Raw genomic sequence first — 23,658 nt, forward strand, 5'->3', positions numbered from 1 at the left:
AGCAAACAAAAGTCCAGGACCAGATGGTTTCACAGACAATTTAAATCAAACATTTGGAGAAGAGCTAACACCTATCCTTCTGAAACTATCCCAAAAAATTGCAAAGGAAGGGATATTCCAAAGTCATTCTATAAGGCCACCATCACCCTGATACCAAAACCAGACAAAGATACCACAAAAAAAGAATACAGGCCAGTTTCACTAATGAACACAGATGCAAAAATCCTCAACAAAATACTAGCAAACTGAAACCAAGAATGCACTAAAAGGATTGTAAATCATGATCAAGTGGGATTTATCCCAGGGATGCAAGGGTTTTCAATATCCACAAGTAAATCAGGGTAATACACCACATTAACAAACTGAAGAATAAAAACTATGCGATCCCCTCAACAGATGCGGAAAAAGCCTTTGACAAAATCTAACACCCATTTCTGATATTAAAAAAAAAAAACCTATAGAAAGTGGGCATAGAGCCTACCTCAACATAATTAAAGGCCATATATGTACCCAGAATTAACATCATTCTTAATGGGGAAAAGCTGAAAGAATTCCTACTGAGATCAGGAACAAGACAAGGATGTCCACTCTCACCACTACTATTCAACATAGTTTTAGAAATCTAAGCAATGGCAATCGGAGAAGAAAAAAGAAATAAAGGGAATCCAAATTGCAAAGGAAAAAGTAAAACTATCACTATTTGCAGATGACATGATACTATACTGACAAAATCCTAAAGACCTAAAGATGCTACCAGAAAACTGTTAGAGCTCATCCATGAATTTGGCAAAGTCGCAGGATACAAAATTAATACACAGATATCAACTGCATTTCTATATACTAAAAATGAATGATCAGAAAGAGATATTAGGAAAAACAATCCCATTTACCATTGCATCAGAAAGAATAAAATACTGGAGTTCTCGTCATGGTTTAGTGGTTAACAAATCCAACTAGGAACCATGAGGTTGCAGGTTCAAGCCCTGGCCTCACTCAGTGGGTTAAGGATTCAGCATTACCATGAGCTGAGGTGTAGGTCGCAGATGAGGCTTGGATCTGGCATTGCTATGGCGTAGGCTGGTGGCTACAGCTCTGATTAGACCCCAGCCTGGGAACCTCCACATGCCACGAGCGCAGCCCTAGAAAAGACAAAAAAAAAAAAAAAAAAAAGACAAGAAAAGAAAGAATAAAATACTTAGGAATAAACCTAAAGAGACAAAAGACCTGTACCCTGAAAACTATAAGACACTGATGAAAGAAATCAAAGATCACACAAACAGATGGAATGACATACCATGCTCTTGGACTGGAAAAATCAATATTGTCAATATGACTATACTATCCAGGGCAATCTACAGATTCAATGCAATCCCTATCAAATTACCAAGGACATTTTTCATAGAACTCGAAAAAAATAAAGTTTGTTTGGAAGCACAAAAGACATCCTTAGAAAGAAAAATGGAGATGAAGGAATCCATCTCTTGACCTCAGACTATACCACAAAGCTATAGTCATCAAAACGGTATGGTACTGGCACAAAGACAGAAATATAGATCAGGAGTTCCCGTCATGGTGCAGTGGTTAACAAATCCGACTAGAAACCATGAGGTTGCGGATTCGATCCCTGCCCTTGCTCAGTGGGTTAACGATCCGGCGTTGCCGTGAGCTGTGGTGTAGGTTGCAGACACGGCTCGGATCCCGCATTGCTGTGGCTCTGGCGTAGGCCAGTGGCTACAGCTCCTATTTGACCCCTAGCCTGGGAACCTCCATATGCCGCGGGAGCGGCCCAAAGAAATAGCAAAAAGACAAAAAAAAAGAAAAAGAAATATAGATCAGCAGAACAGGTTAGAAAGCCCAGAATTAAACTCATGGACCTACATCAACTAATCTACAACAAAGGAGAAAAGGTAGCCCTTTAAATAAGTGGTGCTGAATATACAATGGAGAAAAGACAGCTTGTTCAAAAGTGGTGCTGGGAAAACTGGACAGCCACATGGAAAAGAATGAAATTAGAACACTCCCTAACACCATACATAAAAATAAACTCAAAATGGATTAAAGACCTAGATATAAGACCAGATACTATATTGGAGTTCCTGTAGTAGTGCAGTGGTTAACGAATCCTACTAGGAACCATGAGGTTGCAGGTTCAATCCCTGGCCTTGCTCAGTGGGTTAAGGATCCAGCGTTGCCGTGAGCTGTGGTGCAGGTTGCAGATGCAGCTCGGATCCTGCGTTTCTGTGGCTCTGGCATAGGCCAGTGGCTACAGCTCCGATTAGACCCCTAGCCTGGGAACCTCCATATGCCACGGGAGCAGCCCTAGAAGAGGCAAAAAGACAAAAAAAAAAAAAAAAGACAAAAAAAAAGACCAGATACTATAAAACTCTTGGAGGAAAACATAGGCCAAACACTCTCTGACATAAACAACAGCAAGATCTTCTCAGATCCACCTCTTTGAGTAATGACAATAAAAACAAAAATACACAAGTAGGACTTAATTAAACTTAAAAGTTTCTGCATAGCAAAGGAAACCCTGAATAAAACAAAAAGACAACCCACAGAATAGAAGAAAATATTTGCAAATGAAGCAACTGACAACAGATTCATCTCCAAAATTTATAAACTCCTCCTATCACTCAATACCAAAAAAACAAACAAACCCATCAAAAAGCGGGCAGAAGATCTAAACAGACAATTCTCCAAAGAAGACATACAGATGGCCAAAAAACACATGAAAATATGTTCAACATCACTCATCATTAGAGAAATGCAAATCAAAACCACTATGAGGTACCACCTTACACAGGCCAGGATGACCATCATCAAAAAGTCTACAGACGAAGTCCCCATTGTGGCACAGTGGTTAACGAATCTGACTAGGAACCATGAGGTTGCAGGTTTGATCCCTGGCCTTGCTCAGCAGGTTAAGGATCCAGCATTGCCGTGAGATGTGGTGTAGGTCACAGACGCAGCTTGGATCCCAAGTTGCTATGGCTCTGGCATAGGCCGGTGGCTACAGCTCTGATTAGACCCCTAGCCTGGGAACCTCCATATGTCATGGGAGCAGCCCTAGAAAAGGCAAAGAGACAAAAAAAAAAAAAAGTTTACAGACAACAAATGCTGGAGAGGGTGTGGAGAAAAGGGAACCCTATTACACTCTTGGTGAGAATGAACATTGTTGCAACCACTGTGGAAAACAGTTTGGAGATGCCTCATAAACTAAAAATAGAATTACCATTTGATCCAGCAATCCCACTCCTGGGCATCTATCCAGAGAAAACTATGACTCGCAAAGACACATGTACTCCAGTGTTCATTACAGCACTATTTACTATAGCAAAGAAATGGAAACAACCTAAATGTCCACCGACAGAGGACTGGATCAAGAAGATGTGGTACATATACACAGTGGAACATTACTCAGCCATTAAAAGAAAAGAAATAATGGCATTTGTAGCAACATGGATGGACCCAGAAATTATCATGCCACTTATGGAGTTAGTCAGACAGTGAGATACCAACATCATATGCTATCACTTACATGTGGAATCTAAAAAAAGGACACAATGAACTTTGCAGAACAGATACTAACTCACAGACTTTGAAAAACTTATGTTTTTCAAATGAGACAGTTTGGTGGGCAGGGGGGATGTGCTGGGGGTTTATGATGGAAATGCTATAAAATTGGGTTGTGATGATCAATGTACAACTTCAAAGGTAATAAGATTCATTAAGTAATTTTAAAAAATAAGTTCTGATTATTAAGTTCCATGAAAATTGTCTTTGGATTCTTTTAAAATAATTGCATTGAGTTTGTAGATTTATTTTGTATGACTTGGTACTTCATAACGTAGTCTTCCCATCCAGTTTCTTTTTTGTACCCATCAATAAAGTTTTATGGGTTTTGCTATTTAAAAAAAAAGTCTGCTGTTACTCAGAGTACCCAGCTGTATAAATCCTCATCTTGATTGTCATCAGAACCTGTGAATATAATAAGATATTACTCCCATGATTATATTGTATTATATGGCAAAAAGTATTTTGCAGGTATAATTTCTCAGTTGACTTTAAATTAATAAAAACAGTTTCACCCTGCCCCAGGTTTTCTAATCAGGTGAGGTCTTTAAAAGAGACTGGAAGGGGAGTTTCTGCTGTGACATGATGTGATCAATGGCATCTCTGCAGCACCAGGTGTAAGTTCGATCTGAGTACATACTTGAAAGACCTTCAACAATGTACTCAGGATACCTGAGTCATCCTTGACTTTGATTTTTTTTCAGGGCACAGTGGGCACAGTGGGTTTTCAAGGCACAACCCACTGGAAACAGTGGGTTAAAGGATCTGGTGTTGCCCCCAGCTGCAGCCCGCATCTGATCGCTGGCCCTAGAACTCCATATCCCACAGAGGAGCCAAAAAAGAAAAAAAAGAGAGAGACTGGAATCATCAGAGAGCTCTTCTGCTGGATAGTCATGCCTTTAATTGCTTTTGGATGAGGTCATGTGGCTAGGACCTGAAGGTGGCCTCTAAGAGCTGAGAGTAACCCCAGCCAACAGTAAACAAGAAAAGCAGGGCCTCAGTCATATTATAACCACAAGGAACTGAATTCTGTTAATAGCCTAAATGAGCTGGTCGAGCACTCCCAAGCTGCAAATGAGACCCCAGCACAGACCAGCACCTTAATGTCAGCCCCCATGAAACCCTGAGCAGAGTTGTACATGCAGAGATTTCTGATCTACAGAAACCATGAGACGGCTTAGTGGCGTTTAAAGTCTGTTGTAATTTGTTACAGAGCAATAGAAAATGAACACAAGGTCACTTTTTAGTCCTTTGGGTTTTCATTTTCGTGACATGCAACATGATATACAAAAGTGCACACAGTGTATATTAATGATGATTACAGTCTTACAAGGAGTTATTTTTGAATATTTATAGTTTTCAACAATGGCAAATACGATAATTTTGAGATTTAAAATGTGTTCCTTCTGACAAACCTGCAAACATGCCCTCAGCTGAGTTTTAGGTATAGTATTTGGCAAAATGATCTGAGTCTTCACTTCACTTGCTGAGCTAAAATGAAAAATGCTGGCTGTTTACATTATAGTTTTCTCTGTCACAAAGAGCAATCTGTGTTTCTTAAAATCTATTAAATCCTTTTAAAGTTATACCCTCTTAGCTTTGAATCAGTAGATGCCTCCTGAATTTTAATACCCAAAAGAGACGGAGGAAAAGCAGTAAATGTTTCCAAAAAATGTTCTTCCTGCTGAATTAATGTATAAGAACTCTAGAATCTTTAACAAAAATAATATATTTCTGAAGAATCAAGAACCAGAAGATGTCTTCGGTTTCCTCCCTGAATCCTCCACTTCCTAGCTATGTGACCTTGGGAAATGCTATTCTATATAAAAGATTGAATAAATCCTAACAAATAGAATTAGTGAAAAGAGTCTATGAAAATGATGTAGGCTAAGTGCTTCATAAATTCTAAAATGCTAACAAAAATTAAAATGTAAGTTAACAGATTTGTTAAGTGGAATTTTCTTTGTTTTATCCCTAAAAGAGTATTTTCCAGACACCAGTATGCTCAGAATGAAAATCTTTTAGGAATGATGAAGCATTGGGTGTAAATGATCTTCGGATGCACTATAAAGTGAGCATGTTTGATTGGAATGCTGAAAATAAATAACACTAATCAGCCTCTTAAATAAAATTTAACCTCATGAATTTTACTGTGCGTATACTTTGTAGAATTTATATATAGGCACACATTTAAATTGTTAATTAAAGTAATTATTAAGTTCATTGTTATTGGCCTAAGAGTCTTGAGTTATTGGTGTAATTAAGGTGATTTATTTAAGAATAAACCCTGGTATAAGGGGACATGTTTTTATTTTATTTATTTATTTATTTATTTGCTTTTGAGGGCTGCACCCACGGCATATGGAAGTTCCCAGGCTAGGGGTCAAATCAGAGCTACAACTGCCGGCCTACACCACAGCCACAGCAACTTGGGATCCGAGCCATGTCAGTGACCTACATCACAGCTCACAACAATGCTAGATCCTTAACCCACTGACTGAGGCCAGGGATCAAACCCACATTCTCATGGATTCTAGTCAGATTCATTAACAGCTGAGCCATGATGGGAACTCCCTCTTTTTATACGTTAACTTCCTTGACCAGAGCTTAATAGGAATCCAAAATCATATATATCCCAACAGGTAGGGGCCAGTGAGTTTCAGATGATTTCAAAGTAGTGGCTCAAACTTCTCAGTGCTCTTTGGATATGAAAATGTAGTGAGAAGAATGCCCTACCTTCTAGGTAATATTCCTAAGGACAACTTATTACTATCTTTGTATTCTTCTAGAAATTCTTTCATGGCACTTATTTTAAAAGACTAATGTATCCCATCATATGCGACATTTTGTTACCCAAAGAAAGAAAGTAAGTTTCTCTGTAAGTACATCTGAGATAGAGTCTTCAGGGGTACCCCTGGAAATTTCATGCTCTAGTTCAGAATTCCAGAATGAGTTTCCCCTGGACTCTTCTAGAATTCTACTTTGGTTTTCTCATTTTTCTAGATGAAAGTCATTTCTCCATTATCAGGGACTCCATCTAGTCTATGATAGTTGTGAATCCTCCTCAGCAGCTTTGCTCAATGTTATAGAATTCTCTACTTCCCAATAAACCGCTACATAAGGCAGAAAGAAAAAGAAAAATTTTACTGCAATATACCTTGTTCTCTTTTTTATAAAAGTCCATACAACTAGAAAATCATTTAAAGCAGAACTATTTGATCAGGTCGGAAAAACTCGGTGCCTCCAGTTCACCATAGATACTAAAGTAAGAAGTAAATTTAGCCAGTACTGCCTTTTCCCAGAAAACATACTTGAGAGAGAAGAAATTTCATGTAACAAAGAGCTATAAGCTTCTAAAATTATGTAGGTCTAATCCATTGAGTCCTTGTATCATTGTGGAAGTCTTAGTGATGCCAGATGGCTGTTGTGATTAATAAGATGATGCAGATATCAAATGTGTCAAGTTCAGGGCTATTTAACACTTTAAATTAGCTACATGAAACATGCCTTACTTTTCCAAGTGCATTTTGCATTGGGGAAACTGCGAGGGTCAGAAGTAGAAGACAGACCTGCATTTGCATTAAAACTGATTTACTAATTCCTTTGTATATCCTTGGGCAAGTCATTTCAGCGGTTAAAAAAAGAAAAAGCTCAAAAAAAAAAAAAAGAAAAAATACTCTAGGCTAAAAGACTAAATCCCTTAATAATAAAATGATCAAGGTAAATGATAACACTATTATAATAAAGGTTGTAACTTATTTTATTGCTTTTGGGTCTAGCTTTCTCTAAGCTATTACTATTATTATTCATCATTTTTATCAAGTACATTAGGCAAGGTGCAAGAAGAACATAGCTGGTGCTATGTATCACTCAGAGATGGCTCCTCATTGTCCTAGTTCATCACCGATGCTCTCTTGATTCTGGGGCAGGAAGACCCAGTGGAATAATGTTTTAGAAGCTAAAGCAGGAACTGAGGGACCAGCTTTACTCCTTCCAAGAATTCTGATAAAGCTAGGCGAGGACCCACTTCTGTAGGGGCCTAGTGCATGTGCAATAGAGGGTAAGAACAAACACCATAGCCTAATGAGGATCTTCTTTCACTCACCCATTGACAGATTGAGGTAGAGATATTTTAGTTTATTCATTCATTTACCTGATAGATGTATTACACTCTAATAAATGCTAAGAAAGATGAAACAGAAATTAATCCAAATACAGTATACCAATGATGCCTAATAAACATTCTTTCACCTCCAGAAGCTTAAAAGATTTTGCAAAGATAAGATACTGGAAAGAGGTAAGTAAAGGTTAAAAAGTAGATATTGAAGCAGCATTGCATGATAGAAAGAGCATATGCTTCAACCAATATCAAAATGTTATTTAATGTTATTTCATTATTATTTAAAAGTCATAGGAATTAAAAGTGTTATTCACATAAGAATAGACAGATGAGTAGTGTAGAACAGAGAACAATATCACAAACAATGATGTACTTGTAAATGAACACAACAAAAAGATACCACTTTCACTCACCAGATTAAATGTCTGACAATACCACCTCCTGGCATGAGTGGTGGGAAAAGGGAATTTCTCCTTTCTATAAATGTAGAACAAATTAGAAAAGCCACTTTAACAAAGGAATTTGGCAGTATTTAGATAAACCACAAAATACTCAAACTCTCTGACCCAACAGTTCAACACTGAAGTATTTTTTCTATAGAAACTTTCACATAGTTTCTTACACAGAAACCCTGACCAAAGAGACACATAAAAATATGCACAGTTATTTTTATAATAGCAAAATATTGGGCAAAATGTAATGACAACTGACCGGAGAATGGTGTTATGACAAATAGAACCACAGATTTAGAATTCTAAGTAAAACTTGATCTTTTACTAAGAATGGCATGGAAGCAAGGAGGGAAATGTTAATATCCAGAAGCTAAGTACATACCATAACCCAGTCCCTTGAAATGTCAAAAATCACAGACTTTCTTCAACGTAGAGCACTTCCTACAAAAGCCCTCCAAGAATTTTCTTGGGTTTTCAGAAGCCTTCTGACACACAGGTAGATCTCATATTGTTCAGCAGGAAGGGAAAGCAGACCTCATCATCACATGTCAGCAATCGTCAAACGGTTATTAAATAGATAACCTTGTAAGACATGTTTGAAAGGGGATTATGGCGTCTTTCCAATAAAACAAAAGTACTAATCATTTTTTTACAACTTCTCTAACTACTACTGGGTGACATTTAATGAAGAAGATTATTTTTCATTAGTGGAAAAATAAAATATGGTATATTTATTCACCAAATTTAAGTGAATCAAATTGATTTATAGGCACCAGCATGGGGAACAGATCTAAAATAAATCACTATAGGAGTTCCCGTCATGGCACAGCGGAAACGAATTCAACTAGGAACCATGAGGTTTCAGGTTCGATCCCTGGCCTCACTCAGTGGGTTAAAGATCCAGCGTTACTGGGAACTGTTGTGTGGGTAACAGACGCAGCTTGGATCTGTTGTTGCTGTGGCTCTGGCGTAGGCCAGCAGGAACAGCTCTGATTAGACCCGTAGCCTGGGAAACTCCATATGCCATGAGTGCGGCCCTAAATAGGACCAAAAAAAAAAAAAAAAAGAAAAAAGAAAAATAAAATAAAATAAATCTCTGCAAAAAAGAGGGGTTTAGCATGACATTTATATGCACTAAAAAAAAACAAGGAGAGAGTTCCCGTTGTGGCGCAGTGGAAATGAATCCAACTAGCACCCATGAGGATGCAGCTTTGATTCCTGACCTTGCTCAGTGGGTCAGAGATCCAGCACTGCCATGAGCTGTGGTGTAGGTCACAGACGTAGTTTAGATCCCTGGTTGCTGTGGCTGTGCCTGTGGCATAGGCCAGCATCCATAGCTCTGATTTGACCCCTACCCTGGGAACTTCTTTTTGCTTCAGGTGTGGCCCTAAAAAGCAAAAAAAAAAAAAAAAAAAATCAATTAATTAATTAATTAAAATAAAATAAATAACAAAAGGAGTCTAAGGTTTTACGCTATAAACACATGTAGGAAAATCATGAACTGAAAGGATATATACTAAATTCCTCATAGAGGGTTATAAAATGGTATTTATAGAAGTTCCCTTCATGGCTCAGCAGTTAACAATCCAGACTAGGATCCATGAGGATGTGGGTTGAATCCCTGGCATCACTCAATGGGTTAAGGATCTGGCGTTGCCATGAGCTATAGTGTGGGTCACAGACACAGCCCAGATCCCATGTTGCTGTGGCTGTGGTGTAGGCTGGCAGCTGCAGCTCCGATTTAAGCCCTGACCTGGGAACTTCCAAATGCCACCAATGCGGCCCTAAAATACCACCGCCCCCCCACACCCAAAAAAAAAAGAAAATAGGATTAAGCAAAAGAGTGTGGTACTGGTACCAAAACAGACATACACACCAATGGAACAGAATAGAGAACCCAGAAATAAACCCAGACACCTTTAGTCAATTAATCTTTGACAAAGGAGGCAAGAAAATAAAATGGGAAAAAGACAGTCTTTTCAGCAAGTCTTGCTGGGAAACCTGGACAAAAGCATGCAAATCAATGAAACTAGAATACACCCTCACACCATGCACAAAAATAAACTCAAAATGGCTTAAAGACTTAAATGTAAGACAAGACCCCATTGAACTCCTAGAAGAGAACATAGGCAAAACATTCTCTGACATCAACCTTAGAAATGTTTTTTCTCAGGTCAGTCTCCCAAGGCAACAGAAATAAGAGCAAAAATAATCTAATGGGACCTAATCACACTGACAAGTTTTTGCACAGCAAAGGAAACCATAAAAATAAAAAATAAAAATTAAAAAAGACAACCTATGGAACAGAATAAAATAGTTTCAAATGATGAAACTGACAAGGGCCTAATCTCTAAAATATACAAACAACTTATACAACGCAACAGCAAACAAGCCAACAACCCAATGGAAAAATGGGCAAAGGACCTGAATAGACATTTCTCCAAGGAAGATATACAGATGGCCAACAAGCATTTGAAACAATGCTCAACATCACTGATTATTAGAGAAATGCAAATCAAAATTCACAAGATACCACCTCACATGAGTCTGAATGGCCATCATTAATAAGTCTACAAAGAACAAATGCTGGACAGGGTGTGGAGAAAAGGGAGCCCTATTACACTGCTGGTGGGAACATAAATTGGTACAACCACTAAGGAAAAAAGTATGGAGGTACCTTAGAAAACTAAATATAGAACTGCCACATGACCCAGCAATCCCATTCTTGGGCATACATCCGGACAAAACTTTCCTTGAAAAAGACATGTTCATTGCAGCACTAGTCACAATAACCAAGACATGGAAACAACCCAAATGTCCATCAACAGATGACTGGCTTAGGAAGATGTGGTATATATATATATATATATATATATACAATGGAATACTACTCAGTCATAAAAAAGAACAAACTAATGCCATTTGCAGCAACATGAATGGAACTAGAGATTCTCATACTAAGTGAAGCAAGTCAGAAAGAGAAAGACAAATACCATATGATATCACTTATATCTTAAATCTAATATATGACACAAATGAACCTTTCCACAGGAAAGAAAATCATGGAGATGGACAACAGACTTGTGGTTGCCAACAGGGAGGGGGAGAGGGTGGGATAGACTAGGAATCTGGGATTAATAGATGCAAACTTTTGCCTTTGGAGTGGATAAGCAATGAGATCCTGCCATATAGCACAGGGAACTATATCTAGTCACTTGGGATGGAACATAACAGAGGATAATGTGAGAAAAAGAATATATATATATTTATATATGATGACCAGGTCTCATTGTTGTACAGTAGAAATTGACAGAACACTGCAAATCAACTATAATGAAGAAAATAAAAATCATAAAAAAAACCAAAAACCAACAAAATGAGATTAAGGAGGGTGAATTTAAATTTACTAATAATAGTTTATATTTTAAAAATCTGAACAAAATAAAAAATTTTACATTTCATTATTATTGTGATAGTTGTACATACAATTGCTGAACTGTTCATTTCTTCTTTCAATTGTGTCTTTGGATTTCAGGTACCAGGGGTTTATTCTCAGATACATGTTAATTTATAATTGTTATATCTCCCTGATATAGTGACTCTTTTAGTATTATGAAATGTTCCTCTGTCTCTAGCAATATTCTTTAAATTTTGTTATCCAATATGAATACAACTATTCTAGTTCTCTCATGCTTAATATTTACATTGTATATATTTTTCCATCCCTTTAGTTTCAATCTTTGTACATCTTTTAATCTAAAATATATCTCATGCAATATACATACACAATGGAATATGACTTAGCCAAAAAAAAGAATGAAATTCTGCCATTTGCAACAATATAAATGGACTTGGAGGGCAATAAGCTAAGTGAAATAAGTCAGACAGAGAAAGACAAATACTGTATGATATCACCTATATATGGAATCTAAAAAATACAACAAACTAGTGAATATAACAAAAAGACACAAACTCACAGATACAGAGAATAAACTAGAGGTTGCTGGTAGTGAGGAGAGAGTAGGGCAATTTATGAGGAGGGAGTGGGAAGTATAAACTCTAGGGTGTAAGAGTTCAAGGATGATTTGTACAACACAGGAAATACAGCCAATATTTTATAATAAATGTTTATAGAAAGTAACTTTTAAAATTGCATAAAAAATTAATATAAAAACCATAAAAAGTGATAAATAGCTGAGAAAAGCAACAGGTTGCTAAAAGGTACATATTTGAATACTGCTTTATGAAAGTATGGATACCTGTTTAATAGAGTGGAAACATGTTAATCTATGTTTTCTAGAATCACACATGTTGGAAGTCAATCTCTTCCATGAAACCTTATTTATTTTGGAAATGAATCTGTGGCTCACATATCAATGTTTATGTGATGGTTTCTTATCAAGAAAATAGAAAAAAAAATGGAAACAAATATAATAAAATAGGAGTTCCCACTGTAGCACAGTAGGTTAAGAAACCAACTGCAGCAGCTCAGGTAACTGCAGAGGTGTGGGTTCAAACCCTAGCCCAGGACAATGGGTTAAGGGATCTGGCATTGCTGCAGCTGTGGCAAAGGTCATAGCTGCGGCTCAGATTCAATCCCTGGCCCAGAAACTTCCATATGCTGAGGGTGTAGCCATAAAAAAGAAATAATGATAAAATAATAAAATAAAGTAAAACTCTTGAATAGAGCATATAATTGATTTTCTTTGTCAGGTTTGATAACTTTTGCTTTTTGAAGAAAATTTAATTCACTTATGTTACATTCAATTATTGATGGTTTATATCTATCATTTTGCCATTTTGCTTTTTTTTTTTTTTTGTCTTTTTCTAGGGTGTTTCCCTTGGCATATGGAGGTTCACAGGCTAGGGGTCTAATCAAAGCTGTAGCCACCAGCCTACACTAGAGCCACAACTCCAGATCTGAGCTGTGTCTGCAACCGACACCACAGCTTGTGGCAATGCCAGATCCTTAACCCACTGAGCAAGGCCAGGGATCAAAACTGCATCTTCACGGATACTTGTCAGGATGCCACTGCAGTACAACAGGATTGGGAGCATCTTGGGAGTATTGGGACACAGGTTCTATCCCAGCCCAACACAGTGGGTTAAGGATCCAGTGTTGTCACAGCTGGGCTCAGATCTGATCCCGGGCCCAAGTCCTCCATATCCCATGGGGGCCGCCAGAAAAAAAAAAATTTAATAAAATAAAGTAAGTCATATCTACTTAGCTAGAATCAATCCAAGAATATTTTTAAGAAAGGCAAGCATTTTCAACAAAGTTTTGATGTAGTATCCTAAGAGATACGCTTTATTTGTGATTCAAAATAACATCTACTCAACGTAAGAATGAGATTTTTTTCTTTCAAGTACAATATTTAAAAATGTTTATAAATTATAGATTAAGTATTCACATTGCAACCTTAGCATTCTGATGTATGTATCCAAACCCATCATAATATCTTTTTAAAATTAAGTTAAAAATTCAAAAACATCAAATTGCAATTGATGTAACTTCAACCTACAAATATGAAGCTGCATGTCAATACATGTTTACTGAATGCAGAGAAATAAATTTATTTAGGACTTAAAAATAATCATGCAATGTGTCATACTATATTTATGAAGTCTAGAGTATAGGATTATAATGTTATGTACAGCTTAAAAATTTTAGATTTTAAATTTGTGATTTAAGGATATACATAGATTATCTAATAGTGTTAAAATACAATTGTGTTTTAGTGTATGTGAATCTAATATTCAGTAATATGGATATTTTAGTACATGATCACCAACTAATAGATTAATATCTCGATGGTTTAAATATACATTTTTTCTATGCTTTTTAATCATCATATTGGCATGTAAATTAATACTATGTATTGAGGTGACATAAATTTCAAGTTTGATGGTTTTGAATATATACTTGCACTTAAAGGTTGTATACATGATGGTTTTGGCTTCTATATGAGAACATGGTGCTACAAGTTGCTACAGTCATCTAAAGATCATGAGGGGAAGGGCATACAGGTCTCAGAGATTTTTGTCTGAGTTCTAACATTATTGAGGCTGAACCATTTTCAAAATTTAATTCCAGACTTTGGGTAAAGTGAAGTAATGTCTGCCTTTGTTATTTAACTCACTTTTTTTTTTCTGCTTTTTAGAGCCACAGCTGCATCATATGGAAGTTCCCAGGCTGGGGATCAAATAGGATCTGCAGCTGCTGGCCTAAGCCACAACAACAGGGATCAGAGCCAAGTCTGTGACCTATACGACAGCACAGCAATGCTGTATCCTTAACCTACTGAATGAAGCCAGGGATCAGACCTGCATCCTCATGGATACTTGTTGGGTTCATAACCCATAGAGCCACAACAGGAACTCCCTATTTAGCTCACTTTTAATTGGATATTCTGTTATTTGCAGTCTAAAGCCTTCCTAATGTTGTATATATATATAATTTTTTCTTAGAATATGAGTTGTTTATTCCATCACCAGTAGGTTAAAAGAAAACATACTGAAAAGAAGTGGTTGATAAAACTCAATACATATTCTTAAAGAAAACTCTTAGTCAACTACAAATAAAAATTACTTTAATGGGAGTTCCCGTCGAGGCGCAGTGATTAACGAATCCAACTAGGAACCATGAGGTTGCAGGTTCAATCCCCGGCCTTGCTCAGTGAGTTAAGGATCCAGCATTGCCATTAGCTGTGGTGTAGGTTGCAGATGTGCCTCAGATCCCACGTTGCTGTGGCCCTGGCATAGGCCAGCAGCTGCGGCTCCGATTCAACCCCTAGCCTGGGAACCTCCATATGCCATGAGAGTGGCCCAAGAAAATGGCAAAAAGACAAAAAAAAATTCTTTAAAGTTAGCTTGTACACCCTGCAACTAGGAGTAGCCTATGCCACCATCCTGCAGGTCCTTGCTGCTGTTAAGAGCCCAGCAACCAGGCACTGACTACTAGCCCTACCCATTGCCTCTTTCTCTCTGGAAACACACTCAGCACCCTGGGATAACAGCCTGCTCACACCAAAAAAAGAGACAGCAAATACTAAAACTCTCACACCAAAAATAAATAGTAATCCCCCACAAAATAAAAAGGGGCGCTTTGGCATAGAAGTAACCCTCCAAGACTACAGTTTGGCTTCCCTAAACTCACAGAAAAAGAAAAACACAAGCAAGATGAAGAAGCTCAGAAACCATCCCAAGTTAAAAGAACAGAATTCACATGAAGCAGCAAACAATGAAACAGACCTCTGCAGTCTGAGAGACACTGAATTCAAAAGGCAGGTAGTGAAATTACTGAAGGAATTAAGGCTGAATATCAAGGAATGAAGAGTGGATATGAACAGTAATGGAGATTCCTTTAGAAAGGAACTAGAAAAAATAAGGAGGAACACAGAAAAATAGAAAATTCATTTGCAGAGATGCAAATTGACCTAAAGGCACTAAAGAGCAGAATGAATAATTTAGAGAAACAAAATAGTGACTTGGAAGATAGAATAATGGAAATCACCCAATCAGGACACCAGACAGAAAACCAAGTGAAAAAACATGACAGCAATCAATATAAGAGATCTATGGGATAACATACAGCGTGCCAATCTACGCATAGTAGGAATTCCAGAAGGAGAAGAAAAAGAAAAGGGGATTGAAAATATATTTGAAGAAATTATGGCTGAAAACTTTCCAAATCTAAAGGAAACTGATATCAAGCTACAGGAAGCACAGAGGGCCCCAAACAAGTTAAACCCAAATAGTACCACACCAAGACATACTATAATAAAAATGGCAAAAGTTAAAGATTAAGAGAGGAGTCTAAAGGCAGTAAGAGAAAAGCAAAGCATTAATTATAAGAGAACCCCCATAAGGCTATCAGCTGATTTCTCTACAGAAACACTACAGGCCAGAAGGGAGTGGCAAGATATATTTAAAGTGCTGAAAGAAAAAACTTTGCAACCTAGAATACTCTATCCTGCAAGAATATCCTTTAAAATAGAAGGGGAAATAAAGAATTTCCCCAACAAACAAAAGCTAAAAGAGTACAGCAATGCTAAATCCATTCTAAAAGAAATACTGAAAGGGCTTCTCTAAATTAAAAAAAAAAAAGAAGAAGAAATAGGATGGAAGAAACCACAATTTGAAAGCAATCACCTAAATAAGCCAGCATATACATCTAAACATGAAGATATTTTAAAAAAAAAAAAAAGACTTCAAAATCAGAGAATGTGGGGAAGGAAAGTAAGAAAATATAGATTCTTTTTTTTCATTTTAATAATGTGTTTAAGCCTACATGACTATCAGGCTAAGGCAGCAGATATAGGAAGTGTTTAACACACTTAAAAAACAGAGCGACCACAAATTAAAAAAAAAAAAAATTACATTCACAAAAACTAAAAGTACTTAAGCATAAAATAAAAGGAAACCATCCAACCAAAAAAAGAAAGGAAGAAAGGAGAAACATAGAATCAACTGGAAAACAAGGTTTAAAATGGCAATAAATACATATCTATCAATAATTACCTTTAATGTCAATGAACTGAATGCTCCAATCAAAAGACACAGAGTGGAGAGAGGACAAGATGGCAGAGGAGTAGGGGGACACGCTCGCCCTCTCCCACAAACACAACAAAAAAAGCACATCTACAGAATAAATGACTCACACAGAACAGCAACCAATTGCTGGCAGAGGAACCTAAACTCAAATAACGGCAAGAAGTTCGTGACATTATTGGGCAGAACGGGAGAAAAGAGGAGAGTGAGAGAAGGTGAATCCGAGTGGGACGGGCGCTCCCAAAAGGGAACTGTGGAGGAGAAACGGATCCTGCACCCTGGAAAGTCACCTACACGGGGGAAAGATCAAACGAACTGGAGGAATCTCCAGATGCAGAGAAGAGTGTAGCAGTAAGTTGGAGTATGGAAAAGCCAATCAAGAACCCAACGGACCATCTGAACTACCGGCACAGTCACCAAAAATTGAGACGCCTGGGTGGGGGATGGGCACCGAATCCTCGGCTCCAGAGGTTAGTCCCCGAGAAAGGGCCAGGGGGCGCCACCTGGGTGGGGGCTGGGCACCGAGACCTCTCCTCCGAAGGTTAATCCCCGAGAAAGGGCAAGGCAACGCCTGGATGGGGGCTGGGCACTGAGACCTCAGCTCAAGAGGTTAGTCCCTGGGCTAAGGGGGGCAGGGCAGAGCGGAAACTGCTTGGGAGGTCTAGAAACCATTTGACGGGGCAGAGACTGCCTGGGAGACTAGAAAACAAAGCTGTCGCAGAGGAAGGGAACAATACTCTAGGAGCGGGGAAGTGGAAAGCCGCATCAGAGGGAACCTGGGAGAAGAGCCTGGTCTGCGCCCGTGCTGGGGAGGGGAGAGAAGAAGGGGTGGGTCCCCATAGAATACCCCCCACGCCACAGCAAGCTTACAGGCCTGCTAGCTAGCTGAAAGCTGTGCTTCCCAGTGCATCCCCTCCCCTCACCCCCGCCACCCCCTACGCTCTCACCAGACCTGGGGCTGCCTGCCATCTGGGAGGGCTGGCCTCAACAATTGCCTGAAGCCTACCACCACAGGGGCTGTCTCTGCACAGGCCTGCTTGCCCTTTGGAGGGGCTACACTTCCGCAGAGCAGCACCAAACACCACCAGCCCCCGAGAAAAGGCCTGCAGCCCAGAAAAGCTAGAACAAGCTTAGCCAGGCTGTGAATAGATCAGCCTAATTCTCAGACGGTTTTTCTGAGTCGGGTTGCCCTGGGGAGGAGCCTCTTCAGTTTCCAATGGCCCTGCTACCCGCCCAAGCCCCCAGGGGGTGCCCTAGTGGACCAGCTGCATAGGACTGCCAGCTCCAGGCAGGACCCCCTGCAGCCCAGAAAAGCTGCAACAAGCCTGGCCGAGTCAGGAAAAGATCTCAGACGGTTTTTCTGAGTTGGGCTGCCCTGGGGAGGAGCCTCTTGGGTCTCCAACGGCCCTGCTACCCGCCCAAGCCCCCATGGGGTGCCCCAGTGGACCAGCTGCATAGGACTGCCAGCTCCAGGCAGGACCCCCTGCAGCCCAGAAAAGCTGCAACAAGCTTGGCCGAGCCGGGAAAAGATCTCAGACAGTCTTTCTGAGTTGGGCTGCCCTGGGGAGGAGTCTCTTGGGTCTCCAACGGCCCTGCTACCTGCCAAAGCCCCCAGGGGGTGCCCCACTCCCCTGAAATAACTGCTCAGCACCACCAGCCCCCTGGAAGAGCCCCTGCAGCCCAGAAAAGCTGCAACATGCTCGGCCAGACTGTGAAAAGATCCGCCTACATTCTCAGGCTGTCCGTCTGAGATGGGCTACCCTAGGGAAGAGCCTCTTAGGTTCTCAGTGACCCAGATAGCTGCTCCAGCCCCCAGGGGGTGCTGCACTCCTGAGGAGCAGCAGCCCAACACCACCAACCCCCTGCAAGAACCCCACAGCCTAAAAACACCAGAGCAAGCTCTGCATGACCAAGTGAATCTGCTACCATCGTGGTGTGGACCTCCCAGTCCTGTCTGCCCTCAGGAAGCCCTCCTTTGCTTCAAAGAAACACTGTTAGCCCCATCAACACTCCAGAAAAGCCACACTGCCTCAAAAAAGATTGACCAACAACGCCAGCACTCAGGAAATATTCCACGGCAGTGACAAGGCAAACACTGCCCGATCACGGAGAGTACAACTCCCTCAGGAGAAAGAAAACAACAAGCAAGATGAAGAAGCTGAGAAACCACCCCCAGTCAAACCAACAGGAGAACTCACCTAAAACAGTCAACAATGAAACAGATCTCTGCAGTCAGACAGACCTGGAGTTCAAAAGAGAAATACTGAAAATACTGAAGGAATTAAGAGAAGATATGAACAGTAATGCAGATACCCTCAGAAAGGAACTAGAAAATATAAGGAGAAGCCAAGAAAAACTAGAACATTCATTTGCAGAGATGCAAACTGAACTAGGGGCAGTAAAAACCAGAATGAATAATGCAGAAAAACGTATCAGTGATATGGAAGATAGAATAATGGAAATCACTCAATCCGGTCAACAGACAGAAAAACGAATCAAAAAACTTGAAAGCAATATAAGAGACCTATGGGATAATATAAAGTGGGCCAATCTACGCATAATAGGAATTCCAGAAGTAGAAAAAGATAAGGGGATGGAAAATATACAAGGAGATCCTGCTGAATAGCATTGAGAACTATGTCTAGATACTCATGTTGCAACAGAAGAAAGGGTGGGGGAAAAACTGTAACTGCAATGTATACATGTAAGAATAACCTGACCCCCTTGCTGTACAGTGGGAAAATAAAAAAAAAAAAAAGAAAATATATTTGAAGAAATTATCGCTGGAAATTTCCCAAATCTAAAGGATACTAGATTCAAGATACAAGAAGCACAGAGGGCCCCAAAAACTGAACCCAAATAGACCCACACCAAGACACATCATAATAAAAATGGCAAAAGTTAGTGATAAAGAGAGGATCCTAAAGGCAGCAAGAGAAAAACAGAATGTAACCTACAAGGGAACCCCCATAAGAATATCAGCTGATTTCTCTACAGAAACACTACAGGCCAGGAGGGAATGGCAAGAGATATTTAAAGTGCTGAAAGGAAAAAATATGCAACCTAGAATACTCTATCCAGCAAGAATATCATTTAAAATAGAAGGGGAGGAGTTCCTGTCATGGCGCAGTGGTTAACGAATCCGACTAGGAACCATGAGGTTGCGGGTTCGGTCCCTGCCCTTGCTCAGTGGGTTAACGATCCGGTGTTGCCATGAGCTGTAGTGTAGGTTGCAGACATGGCTCGGATCCCGCGTTGCTGTGGCTCTGGCGTAGGCCAGCGGCTACAGCTCCGATTCGACCCCTAGCCTGGGAACCTCCATATGCCGCGGGAGCGGCCCAAAGAAATAGCAAAAGACAAAAAAAAAAAAAAAAAAAAAAAAAAAAGTAGAAGGGGAAATAAAAATTTTTCCCAACAAACAAAAACTTAAAGAATACAGCAACACAAAACCCAGGTTAAAGGAAATATTGAAAGGGCTTCTCTAAACCAAAAAGAAAGGAAGGAAAGGGAAGAAAAAAGTAAAGAAAAAAAAAAACGAGGAAAAAGAGGAAGAACTAGGACTGAGGAAACTGCAATCAGAGAGCAGTCACTCAAATAAGCCAGCATACAGATTTAATCATGAACATGTTTCAAACAAAATAAAATTAAAAAAAATAAATAAAAAGGAGTCATCAAAACCATAAAACGTCGGCAAGGGATGTTAGGAAGTAAATAACCCTTTTTGTTTGTTTGTATGTCTCTCTTCTTAATTTTAATATAGTAATGAAGTGTTTGAACTTACAGGACCATCAGGCTAAAACACACAATTATGGGAAGGGGTTAGCATACTTAAAAAACAGGGCAACCACAAGCCAAAACCAAATATTGCATTTGCAAAAAATGAAAAAAAAAATACACTCAAGCAGATAATAACAGGAGACCATCCAACCAAAAAAAGAAAGAAAGAAAGGAAGGAAGAATGGAGAACCATAGAATCAACTGGAACACGAGGTTCAAATGGCAATAAATAATCATCTATCAATTATCACCTTAAATGTCAATGGACTGAATGCCCCAATCAAAAGACACAGAGTGGCTGAGTGGATAAATAGGCAAAAACCTTCAATATGCTGCCTACAAGAAACTCACCTTAGGACAAAAGATACATATAGATTGAAAGTGAAAGGGTGCGGAAAAATATTTCACGCCAATAGACATGACAGAAAAGCAGGAGTCACAACACTCATATCAGACAAAATAGACTTTAAAACAAAAGACATAAAGAAAGACAAAGAAGGACACTATTTAATGATTAAGGGATCCATCCAAGGAGAGGATGTTACTATCATCAACATATATGCCCCAAATATAGGAGCACCCAGATACATGCAACAAATATTAACAGACATAAAGGGAGATATTGATGAGAATACAATCATAGTAGGAGACCTTAATACCCCCCTCACATCAATGGACAGATCCTCTAGACAGAAAACCAATAAAGCAACAGAGATCCTAAAGGAAACAATAGAAAAGTTAGACTTAATTGATATCTTCAGGACACTACATCCAAAAAAAGCAGAATACACATTCTTCTCAAATGCTCATGGAACATTCTCAAGAATCGACCACATATTGGGACACAAAGCGAATCTCAATAAATTTAGGAGCGTAGAAATTATCTCAAGTATCTTCTCTGACCACAATGCCATGAAATTAGAAATCAACCATGGGAAAAGCAAAGAGAAAAAACCTACTACATGGAGACTCAACAACATGCTACTAAAAAACCAATGGGAAAATGAGGAAATCAAGAAGGAAATTAAAAACTACCTTGAAACAAATGATAATGAAGACACAACCTCTCAAAATCTATGGGATGCTGCAAAAGCAGTGCTCAGAGGGAAATTTATAGCAATCCAGGCCTTTCTCAAAAAAGAAGAAAGATCCCAAATTGACAACGTAACCCTCCACCTAAAGGAATTAGAAAAAGAAGAACAAAAAAGTCCTAACGTCAGCAGAAGGAAGGAAATTATAAAGATCAAAGAAGAAATCAATAAAATAGAGACTCAAAAAACAATAGAGAAAATTAATAAAACCAAGAGCTGGTTCTTTGAAAAGGTGAACAAAATTGACAAACCCCTGGCCAGACTCACTAAAAAGAGCAGAGAAAGAACCCAAATAACCAAAATTATAAATGAAAAAGGGGAAATCACAACGGATTCAGCAGAAATACAAACAACCATAAGAGAATACTATGAACAACTGTATGGCAACAAGTTTGACAATCTGGAAGAAATGGACAATTTTCTAGAATCTTATAGCCTGCTAAAACTGAATCAAGTAGAAACAGACCAACTGAACAGACCAATCATTTGAAATGAAATTGAAGAGGTCATAAAATCACTCCCTACAAATAAAAGTCCAGGACCAGATGGCTTCACAGGTGAATTTTATCAAACATATAAAGAGGAATTGGTGCCCATCCTCCTTAAACTCTTTCAAAAGGTTGAAGAAGAAGGAATACTCCCAAAGACATTCTATGAGGCCACCATCACCCTCATTCCAAAACCAGACAGAGATACCACCAAAAAAGAAAACTATCGCCCAATATCATTGATGAATATAGATGCAAAAATTCTCAGCAAAATCTTAGCCAACCGAATCCAACAACATATCAAAAAAATTATACACCATGACCAGGTTGGGTTCATCCCAGGTTCACAAGGATGGTTCAACATATGCAAATCAATCAGCATCATACACAACATTAACAAAAGAAAAGTCAAAAATCATATGATCATCTCAATAGACGCAGAAAAAGCATTTGACAAAGTCCAACATCCATTCATGATCAAGACCCTCGCCAAAGTGGGTATAGAGGGAACATTCCTGAATATAATCAAAGCCATTTATGATAAACCCACAGCAAATATAATCCTCAATGGGGAAAAACTGAAAGCCGTCGCACTCAAATCTGGAACAAGACAGGGATGCCCACCCTCACCACTGCTCTTCAACATAGTTTTGGAAGTCCTGGCCACAGCAATTGCACAAACAAAAGAAATAAAAGGCATCCATATAGGAAGAGAAGAGATCAAAGTGTCACGGTATGCAGATGACATGATACTATACCTAGAAAACCCTAAGGACTCAACCCCAAAACTACTTGAACTGATTAATAAATTCAGCAAAGTGGCAGGATATAAGATTAACATTCAGAAGTCAGTTGCATTTCTGTATACCAGCAATGAAACATTAGAAAAGGAATACAAAAATATGATACCTTTTAAAATTGTACCTCACAAAATCAAATACCTCGGAATACACCTGACCAAGGAGGTAAAGGACCTATATGCCGAGAACTATAAAACTTTAATCAGAGAAATCAAAGAAGATGTAAAGAAATGGAAAGATAGTCCATGTTTCTGGATTGGGAAAATCAATATTGTAAAAATGGCCATACTACCCAAAGCAATCTACAGATTCCATGCAATCCCTATCAAATGACCCATGACATTTTTCACAGAACTACAACAAACAATCCAAACATTTATATGGAACAACAAAAGACCCAGAATCGCCAAAGCAATCCTGAGAAACAAAAACCAAGCAGGAGGCATCACTCTCCCAGACTTCAAGAAATACTACAAAGCCACAGTCATCAAGACAGTGTGGTACTGGTATCAAAACAGACAGACAGACCAATGGAACAGAATAGAGAATCCGGAAATAAACCCGGACACCTATGGTCAATTAATCTTTGACAAGGGAGGCAAGAACATAAAGTGGGAAAGAGAAAGTCTATTCAGCAAGCATTGCTGGGAAACCTGGACAGCTGCATGCAAAGCAATGAAACTAGAACGCACCCTCACACCATGCACCAAAATAAACTCCAAATGGCTGAAAGACTTAAATGTACAACAGGACACCATCAAACTCCTAGAAGAAAACATAGGCAAAACACTCTCTGACATCAAC

General features: G+C 38.9%; 1 protein-coding gene across 6 annotated transcripts in view; it reads right to left on the reverse strand.

Annotated features, from left to right (window-relative positions):
- Positions 1-23,658, reverse strand: part of LOC110256428 (uncharacterized) — a 1,007,420-nt gene that overhangs the window by 900,824 nt on the left and 82,938 nt on the right. For 5 of the 6 annotated variants that reach the window (XR_014824871.1, XR_014824872.1, XM_084991378.1 and 2 more), the window contains one exon: positions 8,110-8,173. The gene's annotated coding sequence lies outside the window, so the exon portion shown is untranslated. Of the gene's footprint in view, positions 1-8,109; positions 8,174-8,530; positions 8,731-9,371; positions 9,536-23,658 lie in introns of all 6 variants that reach the window. The other variant, XM_084991380.1, reaches the window with a different exon arrangement.

Source organism: Sus scrofa, chromosome 13 (assembly GCF_054392235.1).
Source record: "Sus scrofa isolate SSC_HxYL_T2T_F1_AM1 chromosome 13, Sscrofa_HxYL_maternal_Yorkshire_Landrace_v2.0, whole genome shotgun sequence".
Taxonomy (NCBI): domain Eukaryota; kingdom Metazoa; phylum Chordata; class Mammalia; order Artiodactyla; family Suidae; genus Sus; species Sus scrofa.